The following is a 12,648-nucleotide window of genomic DNA, read 5'->3' on the forward strand; positions in this document are numbered from 1 at the left end:
TACATTGTGATTGTATTCTATAAACTTTACTTCATAGCAATGGTAACTCTGCAGCAAATTTACTTCTAATATTTATTGAAATATTTTTAGCTGCAAAAACATTTTGTGTTCACTATTATTTATTAATGCCCTGTTTTAAAATATTATGCATAAAATTTATTCCAGTGCACATTAGTAAATAAATTATGCTTGTAATTTCTAATTCATTTTTAATTATAAATTTATCCATGTCTACCTTTATTTATGATAGCGGTGTCTCAGTGTTGAACATACTGTATATTAATGGAGACACTGTTAATTATGCATTCTTAGAAGTTGCATTCGACAAAGCACACGAGTCTGTTTTCTTACATCCTAAGTCCTGTTAACATCAATTAATTTAGGAGCTGGAACTCACAGGACTAGCTAACCTTTAAAGCAAGAAAAGGTGCTATTAGAAGCTGGTTATGGAGCCTGGATGTAGGGAGGGACTACATTTATCCATAAATGTAGTCAGAGAGATACTAAAATACCAGCCAGATGTTTCATTTTCACCCCAAGTATCTAAAAAAGGTTACCAGAAATAATATTCAGCAAAAAAGACAATAGAACAAAGCTCAGGGAATCTCTGCAAGCCCCCAGAACTGATCTATACTTAAATAGTATCTGCAGAGTGTTATATTTAAGATTTTCTGGTTGGTTAATATTGTGCTTCCCTTCCACCCACCAAACTCACCTTATTACGAGCAATACATTAGCTTTAAAAAATTCTTCACATTGAAATGTTATTTTAATTTGAAAAAATACTATATTGCTCTGAAATCGTCCATTTCTTGGAGGCTTCTTTCAAATAGTTTGAATGGATTTTTGACACTTAATTTACTGTTGTCTTGAAATTGCTTTGTACCATAGGAGCAAAAATGCCTGTTTTCCCTATGGGAGGAAAAATATATTTCAAAAGGAGAGGAAACTAAAATTAGGAAAATGGAAGGGAAACATAATCACACATATAAAGTATTAAGAACACACATTTGCAGAGAAACTAGAAGGTGCCTCCCTTTTCCCACAGCTCTGGCAGGACTTGAAAGAAAGTTCCTCTCATCTTATTATGTTCACTCTCAGCTTGTTGTCATAGATTTGGAAAAGTGGATTTTTCCACATGTGAATTCTCCTTAACAATGTAAGATTTCCAGTTGTTTCATTTCATGTGTATGTTTTGAGTACCTTTTCATTTAACATGCATTTTTTTTTTTTTTTTGCGTTATGCGGGCCTCTCACTGTTGTGGCCTCTCCCATTGCGGAGCACAGGCTCCGGACGCGCAGGCTCAGCGGCCATGAATCACTGGCCCAGCCGCTCCGCAGCATGTGGGATCTTCCCAGACCGGGGCATGAACCCGTGTCCCCTGCATCGGCAGGCGGACTCTCAACCACTGCGCCACCAGGGAAGCCCTAACATGCATTTTACCAAGTGTTTATGGTGTTTTAAGCTTAAAGTATATTAAAAAAAAAAAAAAAAAGAGCGAGAGAGGGAGAGAAAGAAATGTTCCTTTGCTCATAGCCTGTCAGAGAGATAGATGTATATTGAAAGAATGACAGAAAATGTGATAAATGTTGAACACAGAGAATGAAGCTCTTCATGTGGCCTGTTAGGGAGAAGTGATCTTAGAAAACTTCCTAGAGGAGGAGAAGCAGTATGTGAATTTGGTTTCCAAGAATGAATAGAATATACCTGGGGGACTTACCTGGTGGTGCAGTGGTTAAGAATCCACCTGCCAATGCAGCGGACACGGGTTCGATCCCTGGTCCGAGAAGATCCCACATGCCGCAGAGCAACTAAGCCCGTGCGCCAAAACTACTGAGCCTGCGCTCTAGAGTCCTTGAGCCAAAAACTACTGAGCCCGCGTGCCACAACTACTGAAGCCCGCACGCCTAGAGCCCGTGCTCCGCAACAAGAGAAGCCACCGCAGTGAGGAGCCTGCGCACCGCAACAAGGAGTAGCCCCCACTCGCTGCAACTAGAGAAAGCCCGCGTGCAGCAACAAAGACCCAATGCAGCCAAAATAAATAAATAATAAAATAAAAATAAAAAGTCTACCACAGCAGCAGTGGTATTGGTAAAAAAGGAAAAAAAAAAAAAAAAAAAAGAATATACTTAGGAATTCCCTGGCGTTCCAGTGGTTAGGATTTGGTTTTTTCACTGCCAGGGCCTGGATTTGATCCCTGGTCAGGCAATAAGATCCCACAAGCTGTGTGGTGCAGCCAAAAAAAAAAAAAAAGAAAAAGAAAATATATACACTTAATGGTTAGAATGGTTAAAATGGCAATATATATTTAATAAAAACATTTTTCTAAAAGCACATTGGGATTTATCCTTTAAGAATCCCACCACTCTGTTATGTAGAAACCCAAAATAGCCACTATAGAGGCCACAAGGAGAAAAACCAAGGTGCCCTGGCCAACACCTCTAGCCATCTGAGACCTTCCAGCCATTCTAAGTGCCATCTGACTGAACGCGCACGAGGGAGCCAAGAAGCCTGGCAGAACAGCCACCCACCAAGCCACAGAATCTTGACAAATAATAAATGGTTGTTGTTTTAAGCCACTTACAAAAAAGGAGAGAGAGAAAGAGAGAGTAGGAGTTTACTGAGTGGAGAGAGAAAGGGCAATTGAGGCTTGAGCAGAAATTACACCAGCAATTGCATTTGAGGAAAGCAAATATATGAGAGGTCTTGATTCTTCCTGCCTGTCTCAGTGCATCAGGCAATAGGAGCTGGTGTTTACAGAACACTCCCTGTGTGCCAGGCACTGTTCCAAGCGCTCTCCATGCATTATTACCTCAGTGGATGTTCACGATAACCTAGATGAGGAGACAGATACACAGAAGGCAAATCATTTGTTGAAGGCCACACAGCTAGTAGGTGTCTTTTTTTTTTAAATTTTATTTTTGGCTGCGTTGGGTCTTCTTTGCTGCATGCTGGCTTTCTCTAGTTCTGGCAAGCGGGGGCTACTCTTCGTTGCAGTGTGTGGGCTTCTCATTGCAGTGGCTTCTCTTGTTGTGGAGCACGGGCTCTAGGCGCGCAGGCTTCAGTAGTTGTGGCGCATGGGCTTAGTTGCTCCACAGCATGTGGGATCTTCCCGGACCAGGGATTGAACCTGTGTCCCCTGCATTGGCAGGTGGATTCTTAACCACTGTGCCACCAGGGAAGTTCCTAGTAGGTATCTTTGAACTTCTGTCCATTGCCCCCATTCTAGTCCTGGGGACCAGAAGAAAAGGAACCCCTGTCTCTTATCATGGCCTCCTTTCCAAGTTGGAGCTGAAGTATGGAAAACCTGATTGTCACAGGTATGCTGAGGTACTGGTCCCTGTGCCCTCATGTCTACCAAAGTCCCCAGTCCCTGGCCTAGCACCTTCAGTATGTTGTAAAAATATAATTTTTCTGAGTGTGTCAGTTGTCAGGGTCCTAGTCCTATGCAACCCTAGGTCAAGAGATAGGTCAATGTAAGCTCTACTTTTTAAAGCCACTTCCACTCTCTGATACAATTCCTACTCCTTGGAGGCTAAGCCATGCAGTTGGCCTGTCATCACTTCTCCTCATCTAACTACCTTCCTCAGTTGTAGAATGGCCTGGGAAGTACCCCTGGTTTCCTTTCTACCTCATGTCCATCCCTCATCCTGAGAGCTTTTGAGGCCACATGGCATCTCAGTTCCTTGACTGTCTCATCTTCAAAAACGTTTTCCTCCTTTGCACTTCAGCCAGGACCCCACTCTCAGATGGCTCTTCATCTGAGGTTATTCAAGGCGCCCATCTCTTAGGATACCTTCCATCTTTCTGCCTGGTACCATCAGTGACTTCCTTTACACCTGTTTGGGGACCTTCAGACCAGTGACATGAGCCTTTCCAGAATTCTCTTACTTAACAGCTTGAGCATCCATTCTGTGCCTTTTGTTTTAAGCACTCTTAAAAGCTGAGATCTTAAACTCCTTGACCCCATCACACCTGTCTGGCAAACTGTCTTCCTGGGATTAACCCAATTGCTCATTTTTTTGTGTGCCTGTATCTTAACTGTTCAAACTAACTATAGAAAAATCAAACAACCATCATATTAGTATTACCATAAATTCAGAGTCTCCATTCTCAATGGGGCCCTCAGTGTTCCTGAAATCTTACCATATTTCCCTGCACTCCAACTTACTGCAGTGACTATTTCAAATTCATAGTCAGACTTTACTGTAAGCTTCTTAAGGGTGGAGTCCCTATCTGGCTTTTTCAACACTAAATCTCCAGTGCCTAGGATAGGCTTAATAACATAGGTACTCAATAAGTATCTGTTTATTGACTGACAGTGTAGTAATAGTGGTAAGCATTTTATGCAAATATTAGTAAATGTTAGCTATATGCCGGGCTCTATTCTATGTGAGCTATATGTATTAGCTCATTTAATCCCCACAAACCCCCCAGTGAGGTTAATTAGAACTTTTGTCATGCCCATATTACAGATAAGGACATCTAGAGAGGCAACTTAGAGAGATGAAGTGATAAAAACTGTAAGTGGTAGAGTGGGTATTTACTCCTTAGAACCTGTAGAGAGAAAGCTTAGTGGGTCCAGTTGAGTTTTTTACTATCAGGCAACTGTGCTTCAGACTGGAGGTCAAGAGACAAGTGAAAATGAAGATTCATATTTAGGAGGGGACAGATAAACTGGTGACCTCAGAAAACAGAATATCCAACCTTGTTCACACCCTTGCTTTGGCAGAGCACCTCCAACAAGCCCCTGATGAAACTGGGGTGGTGTGTGTGTGTGCAGAAAGCACATTTGGGTGGTAAGGTGCATTTCTTTTTCTCCATGTGAACTAAGACGTCAATCATATATTTGAATACAAGGGGGTGGGTCCATGGTGTATTTGTCGGTGACTTTAATATTGGGTAAGATCCCCCCTGGGCTGAAATTCAGTCGATTTTTTTTTTTCTTTCTTTTGCTAAGGTGTATTTTTAAGAGAGACGTTCCAGACTACCTCTCAGGTAGGAGAGATATCACTGCACTGCTCGAGTCCTTCTTTCCCCTTCACACTAGTTTCTCCCACTGATTCCCTGAGGGAGAGAGATCACCAACAATGAGCTCCTGTTTGCGTCGGGTCCACATATCTCATGGAAACCTCCCTGCAGTTCTTGGAAGATAATTATCTCCATTTTACAGATAAGAATGACTAATATTTACTAAGTTTATTAAGTGTCTGGCACTGTGCTGAGTATTTTTAGAGCATCATCCCATTCGATTCTCACAGCAATACTTAAAATTGGAACCACTGTATGGGTGGGTCAGAGAAGGGAGGTGTCTTGTCCTAGGATACACAGCAGGTTAGAGTTGGCATTTAAACCCAGGTCTTCCTCATCACTAATTTCTGGAGGAACCAAGGGCTCTTTTCCGTGGAAGCAGGGAGAGAGGAGGAAATTCGAAGGAGAAGGCTGACGTTGATTTCTACCCAACCCAAAGCCGGAGGTCAATGTATATTGTCAATCTCCGAGCTCATCTCCCACCCAAGCCTTGGCCAGAGGCGGGGAAGTGGTGCGCACGCGCACGGCCTCCCGTTCGGCCCCGCCCCCCGTAAGGGCTTCCCTCCTTGCTCTTGGCTCTGGGGCTTGCGCGCTACGTCCCCAGCCAACGGCTTCTTCCCGGCCAGGGACTTCCGGTGCGCGGAGTGCGGTTCCGGGTCGTGGCGCGGCTCGGGGCAACAGGGCTGCTTCTCAGCTGGCCAGCGGCGGTGAGCGGCTGGGGCATGAAGGCGATCCCGGAAAGCGGCTGCTGAGCCGGCCGGGAGGAGCGCCAGTCCCCGAGGATTCCGAGAGTGCGGAGCTCGGGCAGGGGCCGGGAGGCGCGGGGGAGCCGAGCCTTCCCCTCAGGAACGTGTCCCAGGGCCGACCCGGCCCGTAGTGTGGCAGCAGCTTCAGGTAAAGGTTGCCCCAGCCTCTAGCTCCTTCGCTCGCTACCCCCGCCAATCCACCCGAGGAGCCTGGCGGCCCTCCTCACTCCCCCGCGCTCGGCGCTGCCCAGCGGGCAGCCTATCTGGCCCTTGCTCTGGTCTCCCTTGAGCATCGGTTTTCTGGCCCTTTCGTGGAGGCTGCTATGAGCCTGACAGCTGGTTGTGTGATTTGGGGGAGTAGAAACTAGTGGACCTGGTAGTATTGGGGTTTGGGAGGGTACTGCTGACTCCCGACAGTTTCTGGCTGTACCCTCGGCAACATCTGGGTGTCTTAATCTTCATAACGAGAAAATCAAGATTTTAAAGCATTGTCTGTGTAGTCCCTGTTTCCCAGCTCCCCTTAGCTCCATTGCCCCAAAGGGGTAAACAGCCTCGCAGAACTGTTTTTTTCTAGCCAGAGTGCTGCTGGAACTTTGATTCAGCTTTTTGTTTATGGGAGTGGCATAGAGTCTTCTAGATCTGTTTAAGGCTGGGGGAAAAAAATCATTTTAGTTTAAGCAAGAGCATTACTTTAACCGGAGACCCAAAAGTTGACTCAGAGATTGGCTCAATTTTCATTCTGAATGAAGTGATTTTTGAAGCCTCTCCCAATACCTGGCACTGTGCAAAAGCATCATGTTATAAACCAAAACCAGCAAAGTTCAAAACTGCCCCGTGCGTGAACAGTCAAATGGAGACAGGTGTTTACAAACATCGGTTAAAGCAAAGTCAACGTTCTCATTCTGTCAATATTTTGACAAGCAGAAGGGGTGGATTCCTAATTTAAAACAGCAGAAAAGAAGGCACCATGTTTTATTCTTCATATTCTGTGAGCTCGCACAAGATGCTCAGTAAACGCTGAAAGAGTTGTTGATGAAGTATTGGTATTTGTTTTATCTTTTTCAGTTTACACATTTGCAAGCTTGCTGGGGCCTGTGAGGCATGCTGGCGCCCCCTTTCCCATTCAGCTTTGTGTTCATACCTTCCTTCATCTACTGTGATGCCTGAGTGTACTCACATTCCTCTACACCTCCTGGCTCCTGGCTAACTTTCCAGCTATGCTTCGAAAGGCCCCCTACCCTGATCCTTTACTCTGGCTAAGTAGGACCTAGATGCCTTTGTTGTTTCCTTTGTTTGTTGTTTTTTTATAGGACTTTGTCTCTGCCTAGATTTCTCTTTTTCTGTTTCCACCTATTGAGATGTTACCATGGCCCAGCTGAAATTGGCCTTCCCTCAACCAGTTCAGGGCAGTCTCAGCTGGAAATGATTTCTTTTCTAGAATCCTATAAACACTCATTATTATATCTACAATTATTTCACTTAGCAAACATCTACTGAGTATGGATATATACCAGGTACCATGCTAGACAGTGTAGAGATAAATAAGACTCAGTTCTTGTCTGCTCAATTCAGTGAGTGAGGTAAGGAAATAATTCTAACACAGAATGGTATGTACACTGTGGGAGAGTTCTTTCTGTGATCCAGTGGTAGCACAGAAGAGGGGGTGTTATTCACTTTTGAGGAGTGTGCTATGTCCAGGTAATGTTTCATAATGTGGGGTTAACTAAGCTTTGTTATTTACTATACTGGAGATTATGTTAGGTTTCTCTTGTTTAATCATTTTAACCTCAATTCACAGATTAGGAAGGCTCAGGATAAATTACACATCTGGTATGAGACAGCCAGGATTCAAACCCAGGTCTGTCTTATGCCTACATCTGTGCCTTTTCCATTATGTGTTTTTCTTTTCTCACACCATAGCTCTCTGTATGCAAATACATATTGAAACAGCTATACAAGAGAAGAAATACCAATGTCCATATGAATGTCAGATAGTCCTTTAAATGTAGAGAAGACCTTAATCTTCCAAGGCAAGAAGGTAGTAGGTGGGTCAGCTCAACGTTGAATGAGTGGACCAGACATTCTGTAGAGAACAACCATGGATGCTGGCTTCAATTTTTGGTCCTTCATCTTACTAGATATGTGACCTTTGGCAAGTTTCTTGATTCTAAGTATTATTTCCTTCAAGTATGATAGAGATAGAGATGGTAGAGATAGAGACTTCATGAAGTGTTGTGAGCTAATGTGGGTAAAGGGCCTGACTCGTGGCAAGGTTCCCCTGAAAATAGCTGTAAGATGCAAAGATGCAATGCCTGTGGCATGGTTTTAGAGTAGTGAGTAGACCAGCCTGAATAAATAAAACCATTGCTTCTTTCAGTGGGAATACTGAGAAGTAAAGTTGGAGGGTCAGGAGGGGGTCAGAGTCAGTGCTTGTGTGTTGGGCAAGAGAGGTCACTTCCAGTTTCTGCTCATAACCTTTCCTGTTAATAAATACCTTGAAGATCTATGATTCATTCAGCTGTGCCAGGGAAAATGTTAGACCCAGGGATACAGAAAGGAGTATAACCAGGTCCCCACCCTGAGGTTGTCGACACTCCCATGGGGCAGACATGTTTGTGCAGGTGAACCACGGTAAAGCGTAGTAGGTACTAAGATAGTCCCCACAGGGTACTGTGGAGCACAAAGGAGGAAACAATGATAACGGTAGCTAATGAGCACTTGCTGTGTGCCAGCATTGTGTTAAATGCATTCTCTCATTCATTCCTCTACAGGATGGTGTTATTAGCGTTCTGATTTTACAGATGAGGAAACTAGAGCACAGAGGTTAAATGAATTCCTTTAGTTTATGCAGTTGTTGGAGCTGAGGGTAGAGGGGATTATCTGCCAGACTTCGGTAACTCCACTCTTCGGTACTACGCCATGTTGTGTCTTTGTGATGTGGGTGGCTTCGGAGAGGAGCTAGCCCTTGAGCCCTAGTTTCAGCGTGCCCGTCACCATGCTGGGCAGTAGGAATAATGAGGAATGAACATGGCTTCTGCGCTCAAGGAACTCATCACCTCATCTGTCCCGTTAAATATATATACTTAAGTGGGGTGTTTGTTTTGCTTGTTGATTCATAACTGAAGACTTTAGAAACTATTGCAGTTCAGTAGATTATATGTGCTTCAGCTGAGAGAATTTGCTGTAAATCTGTTATTTTGATATGTAGGCCTTATTGTTAAGGATGCAGCAATAGATGCCAAATTATTATGACAAGGAATTCTGTCACATTGCATTTTTTCTCTTATGGGAGGTACCCTGACCTTGTGTTTTCTGTGAGTTTGAAGGTTTTGACTCAAAAGTTAGTACATTTCAGCTTGTGTTAAAGTAATTGAGTGCTTGTAGTCATCGTTAAATGTTTCTGTATACCTTATTTCCTTCAGTTTTTATTTTTCTGTGAGCTAGGGTATTACCAATTTAACATGAGTAGCCTAAGCCTTAGTGGTTAAGTGTGTTACCCAAGAGTCATACAGCTAGTGAGTTGATAATGCAAAAAAAAAAAAAAAAAAAGTTGGCCAAAAGAGTAAACAAATATTTATTAATTTAGTTCTCTTTTGAGCTCTACCTCAGGGGTCTCCAACTCAAATGCCCATGATGTAATATAAAGAGTAGGACAGACCTTGTGAACTGGAGGGCCCATGACCCGTCAGTCTGAAGGCAGCAGTCACTACTCAGCTCCAGTTGCTTGTCGCCGTGTGAGAAAGTGGACCCAGTGTCTCTAGATCTTCTGATTGTTTTCAAGAGATGCTGGAAATCTGTATTTAGTTTATAAAACTGCCCTTAAAAAGTTATCATATAGACCAAAACACATTTGTGGGCTGTGTACAGTCTTAGGCTGTCTGATTGTGAACTCTGACCCACCTGCTCCCTGAAATTTTGATACCCACTGTTCAAAGCAGGAGGTACAACAACTGTTGTGATTATTGATCAGAAATCTACTGGTGAGTTGCTAGAGTGAGGGGGTGTCGTATTTGACTCATACTGATATCTTTGGGGAAGTGGCAGGGTAAATGCTTTTATTGTATGATCAGGCTAAATTTCTGGAGGGATGGGGTTTGGATGAGGTGATGATGAACCTGTAATACTTTTGTGCCCTTAGCACTTTAAATGCTGCCAGATCTCTTGTCTCCTTTGGTACTCTCTACAGTGCATGAAGTGAACAAGGGGGGTTATCATAACCTCTTGAGATGAAGAAATTGGTGCCCAGTGAATTACAGTTTAGTAGAAAGTGCACTAGACTGAGAGGGACTTGAATTCTGAATGCAGGTATGCCACTAACAGCCTTTTGGTTTTGGTCAAGTCACTTACAAATCTTTGTATCTTTTTTCCCATCTGGATGATAATGAGGGAGCACAACTGAAGTCTTGGTGAGGTCTTTTCAGGATGCCAAGCTTTCTGATTCTAATTGACATGCTTAAAGCTGCACAACTGATTACTGGCAGACTCCAGTGGAGAACAGTTCAGATCTAAAATGCTGCTTCTCTCTTTTTTTGGGGGGGTGGTGGTGGTACGCGGGCCTCTCACTGTTGTGGCCTCTCCCGTTGCGGAGCACAGGCTCCAGACGCACAGGCTCAGCGGCCATGGCTCACCGGCCTAGCTGCTCCGCGGCATGTGGGATCTTCCCGGACCGGGGCACGAACCCATGTCCCCTGCATCGGCAGGCGGACTCTCAACCACTGCGCCACCAGGGAAGTCTTTGCTTCTCTCTTGATGGCAGGTGGGGAGCCACTGTTCAGCTCTTCCCTCTGTTCTTTGTTCATTACTTCTGGGAAAGGACCTCCCCAGATGCATACAGTGCTTTGTTGACTCTGTATACACAAGATTGGAAGGAGGCAGAGAGACACCCAGCCTAGTGAGAGAAATATGGTCAGGAAGCTTCCAGCCCAAGAGTTTAATTTATTTTTATTTTAATACCCAGCTTCCACAAGGTGAAAATTGAAGAAATATTGGTGTTCTAGATACTTGTTTTCATTCATACTCTATCGTATAAGGAAATAACATAGAATATAAAAAATGAAGAAAATAAATCCTGAGCAGTCATTCAGAATTTATTAACTCTAGTTGGCAGCAGTCTAGGCATATTGAGGAAATAGATTTAATATAGGAAACACAAAATTTGGACCCAAGGAAGAAAACAGTTTTAAATAATGCAAGTGAGAAAAATGGGAGAAGCCACTTAACAAAACTTAAATTCTGGAAATAGCAAGAAGGTATTAGAATAGTGGAATTAAATTATGGTAATCGCTTGTGAAATAAATTGAATATTATGTCACATTTACCCCTAAATACATGCAGTGTTAGGTCATACTTGAGCATACTTTTATGAATATGCTTTTATTATTGATGCTCTCAAAATGGACCAAATGTGTAAAACTTCAAAAAAAATAACATTTTTTAGTTCCCTATGGACTCATTTTAAGGTACTGTATTATAAATAAATACTGTTTCAGCAGAGACATAGGTAGAAAATTGTTTGAAAGATGGTTTTCTTTTTAAAACAAGTAAATTATTAATCTGTACTTTAGTTGCTGACATGTAGGAGACTAACAAAGAAGAACTGAGGTGCAGACTTGAAACTTGAAGCAGTGTGGGGTGGGGCTTTGGAGTCACATCCACCTGGATTTGAATATTGGCTCTTTCGGTTATTAACTGCATGATCCAGACAATGAAAAATGAGGACAGTACTGCCAGTCTCATATGATACTTGTGAGGATTAAATGAAACAGTTTATGTAAGTACCTAGTACCATGATGCTTTTGGAGGGCTGTAGGTACCTGCATTCAGAGGCACAAGCCATTCAGATGTTAGTATAATGTAACAAGAAATGATTTTATGGAGTGGTTGTAAAGGAATGAGACTTGTTTTCATGCCTGGATCATGAAATTAGTCTTGTTAATTTCTAGTTGTGCTTTGGGAATTGGTGTACCTGTCAACTGTGCACTGTTGAGAAAAGGGTTTCAGTATGCTATTTTTAGGCTGTTAAATGAATTGATCTGTTAATTAACAATAAACACTTTCAGTTGTTTATATTACCTTTTTGTGTGCCCATGAGTATCTTCTGAAGTTGTTAGAACTAGGAGTATATTATGTTCTCCTCGTCCCCATCTTATAAATGCTGAAACTGAAGCTTAGAGAAGTAAAGTGATTAAAGGTAGAGAGCTACTGATAATGGCAAAGCTGGGATTTGAACCTTTGTTTTTTTTACTCTAAATACCACAGTGCTTTTGTCGCTATTCCATGCTGCTCTAGATTTGGTTATTGGAACTGGCCCTTGTTTTGGGAGGATCATCAGCTGTGGCCCTTCTTACTCATTTTAAACTTAATGCCTGTAGGGGACTTCCCTGGTGGCGCAGTGGATAAGATTCCGTGCTCCCAGTGCAGGGGGCTGGGGTTTGATCCCTGCTCAGGGAACTAACATGCATGCCGCAACTAAGAGTTCACACGCCGTAACTAAGGAGCCCGCCTGCTGCAACTAAGGAGCTGGCAAGCTGCAACTAAGGAGCCTGCCTGCCACAACTAAGACCCAGCGCAACCAAAATAAATTTAACGAAACAAAACAAAACAAAAACTTAATGCCTGTAGAAAGTTGTTATTGATTATGTTACGAGAGTGTTTGGTTACAGGTATACTCTTATGATTTGAAGTTTAATGATTTAATAAAACTCTAATAATACTCATTGCTGGCAGAGGTTGGTAGTTAGATGATCACCCATATCAGTAGTGGGAATAAAAATTGGTAAAACTTCTCTGGAAAGAACTTTGGCAGTACTTTTCACAAGCCTTTTAAAAAAGTCGTGTATGCCTTTTGAGCTTGTAATCCCATTTCTAAGA

General features: G+C 42.9%; 1 protein-coding gene across 8 annotated transcripts in view; it reads left to right on the top strand.

The window, feature by feature from the left end:
* Window positions 1-5,669: 5,669 nt before the first annotated feature.
* The window catches only part of MAPKAP1 (MAPK associated protein 1), a 229,547-nt gene continuing 222,568 nt past the window's right edge, over window positions 5,670-12,648 (top strand). For 7 of the 8 annotated variants that reach the window (XM_082617690.1, XM_082617693.1, XM_082617692.1 and 4 more), the window contains exon 1: window positions 5,670-5,926. The gene's annotated coding sequence lies outside the window, so the exon portion shown is untranslated. The remainder of the gene's footprint in view (window positions 5,927-12,648) is intronic. The other variant, XM_082617698.1, reaches the window with a different exon arrangement.

Source organism: Mesoplodon mirus (assembly GCF_964341445.2).
Source record: "Mesoplodon mirus genome assembly, chromosome: 1".
In the NCBI taxonomy this organism is placed as follows: domain Eukaryota; kingdom Metazoa; phylum Chordata; class Mammalia; order Artiodactyla; family Ziphiidae; genus Mesoplodon; species Mesoplodon mirus.